Below are 3,165 nucleotides of genomic sequence, written 5' to 3' on the forward strand. Positions count from 1 at the left end.
ATGAGTACATTTTAACATGTGAAAATAAACATAGAGAATAGAAAAGAGACTATATGGCCAATAAAAATTAGCATTAGCCCAAGAGGAAAAAATTTTACAACCAGTATATAAATAAATTGAATCACTTTGCAGACAATTATCATGCAAAGTGATTGTGTTAGATGTTCAAGTTAGAGTAATATATTCAGAATAATAAGCAAGAAGAATTTCTGTTCAAGAAAAGTATATAGGGACGCCTGGGTGGCTCAGTTGGTTAGGCAGCTGCCTTCGGCTCAGGTCATGATCCCAGCATCCTGGGATCGAGTCCCACATCGGGCTCCTTGCTCAGCAGGGAGCCTGCTTCTTCCTCTGCCTCTGCCTGCCATTCTGTCTGCCTGTGCTTGCTCTCTCTCCCTCTCTCTCTCTCTGACAAATAAATAAATAAAATCTTTAAAAAAAAAAAAAAAGAAAGAAAAGTATATAACTATAAATAGAAGAATAAATAGGAATCCAAATCACAAAAGTATTGTGTTGTATCAGGGATTAGCAACCTTCTAAAATGTGCGCCAAAATTTCAAGCCCTACTCTTCAGGTTCTTTCAGGATCATGGAGAAGAAGGTTACCATGCCAACTTATTATAACAATGTTTCCATGCCAACTCAAATGATAACTAGTAAAAAGGGTGTTGTTTTTCCAATTCTTTCCTTAAGCTAGCTCCCTCAAGCAGTGAATAGTGAACCTAATGAAGTGTGGCAAACTGGCACTTGAAGATACCTGCCGTTATCTACCCTCAGTGGAAAGACCTGATCAGTTTGACTCTGAATGACCTTTATGGATGTATCTGATGCTGCATAACTCTCTAACATGACTCAGTATCAGATTTACTGAGCCACAGAGTATACCTGTAATTTGAAAGAATTAATACAGCTTCTCATATACTCAATTTATTCTCAGAAACTTTAAATTGGGAATTAGGGGAGAAGAGAAAAATTCCAAAAATTTTATATATTTATGCATTAGGTTGTAAGTATCTTAAAGTACTGAATTTCTTCTTTCTCAGTATTTTTAGGATAAACTTTGGGTTTGTGTCAAGAATCCCCGAGACCACACCTAGGCTTGATGATTTGCTAGAAAGATCATCAGACTCAGAAAATAAAATTGGTTGATTAGAGCAAAAAGACGTCAACTGAAATCAGCAAAGGGAAAAGGTTTATGGTGCAAACTCCAAGAGAAACTAGAAACAAGTATCCAGGTATCCTCTCTCAGTGGAATCACATGGATACATTTAATTCTCCCAGCAACAGTGTGTGAAAAGGTGTGCCAAACACTGTCAACCAGGGAAGCTCACCTGCGTCTTGGTATCCGAATTTAGTGGGGGCAGTAACAAAGGCATGTGGTACTTGCTTGCATGACTGACTTCAGCTACTTAGAGTCTTGCCCCTCACAAAGCACAAACAAGTGTTTACACTTGTCACACTGTGTACATAAATTAAAAGATCTAACTGTTATCTCATGGACTAAGGCCTCAGGCATACAAAAACACTTATCAGGCAAAATATTCCAAGGACTCAGAGCTCATCTCCCAAGAATTGATCAAGGGTCAGTCCTGAAGACAAGCTTTTCTTCTGAATGTGCAGAATTTGAGCAATCCTGGCCTGCTAAGTTAACCCTTTCTTGCTTGCATGGCAGATTGTTAATTGTAATATAAAATCTACCACCTTTTCTTATATGGTAATAATTTTATCTGAGCACATAGCGAGAAAATTAGAAACTATATCTCCCATCTTTCCTCGCAGCTACTTGTGACCATGTGATTAAGTTCTATACAATAGATTTTATGAAAATCCCACCTTACTGCCTAGAAGGAGATTGCTTCTCTGGGGCTTTCTTTGCTCATTCCTGTGCAAATGATGATGGGTCAACAACCCAGCTTCAACCTATGACCCAGAAATTCTGTATCACAAGAAAAGTATATCACAAGAAAGTCACATCTGTCCATGAGGGGACATTACGAAGATGTTCACAAGCATTGTTTGAGGTAGCAGGAAATGGAAACAATCTAGTTGTCTGTCATTGGAAGGACAAGTAAGCAAAACATGATAGATTCACACCAGTTAGGGTGATGCTCAAAATATGTAACAAATTTCATAACAGCAGCCCCAGTCAGTCAAAATGAGTACCACCTTCAGCAGTGGAGTGGCTTCCTAGAGACTTCCCACTTCCACATTCCTGCCCCAAAAGAGGGCTCCATATTAACCCTGTAGATTCTGGATTGTGGACAGATCCAAAGATATAGTGAAGCAGCCCTCAGGAAACCCTAAGTAGAGACTATTTATCAATCCACATAAAGGCATTTTTATATTTTAGTAACTTTTATGAAGATACACATGTATATCTGAAAAACAGCTATGTGGAATATGAGGCATTGGTTAGAATAAGTAAACTACATAGTCACACTGCAACATAGATAAAAAATAAAAAATAAAATTAGGTACGTAGCAGAAAACCATTTAAATAAAATGTACTTGTACCAGCAGTACTCATTTTATAAGAACACATAAACAAAAGACACAATTTATTTGCAATTATTACATGAGCAGAGGGAAATGGCAAAAAGGAATGGTGATGAGGGGGACTAAATAAACAAGAGAGGGCCTTGTGTAGATGAATCATGATAATACCCAAAATATTCCATTTACAACTAAACTTTCTCTGAGTCCAACAAATGCAGTCAGCCTATCTCTATGAATTTCCTTGTGTTAAAGAACTTATGCAGAAGAAAATAACTAGATCAAAAGAAAACTTTTGCCCAGATAACCTGTTTCTACCAAAAACAAAAATTATTTTTTAAAATTCAGTTCATAGAACAGAGACAACTTATCAAGGAATTTGAGGAAAAATATAGAGAAAATGGGATGTGGGATAAGTCTTAAATGATAGATAAGATTTCAACTGAAGAACACAGGATTTCTGACAAAGAGAAGAACAAACAAAAAAAGCATAGGGATGGAAAGCCTGAGGTGATGGTAAGTGGGAATAAAATGAGAAAGCAAATAGGATGCATGAAAAGGAAAAGTGAGAAATGTATCTGTGAAAATAAGTTTCAAACCTTCCAGAATTGGATAAGTTATGGATGCTAGGCAAAGAATCCTGAAGAAAATGAGAAGCAATTGAATTTTGTAGTTG

Source organism: Enhydra lutris, unplaced genomic scaffold, assembly GCF_002288905.1.
Source record: "Enhydra lutris kenyoni isolate GAN:26980312 unplaced genomic scaffold, ASM228890v2 scaffoldscaffold14, whole genome shotgun sequence".
Classification (NCBI taxonomy): Eukaryota; Metazoa; Chordata; class Mammalia; order Carnivora; family Mustelidae; genus Enhydra; species Enhydra lutris.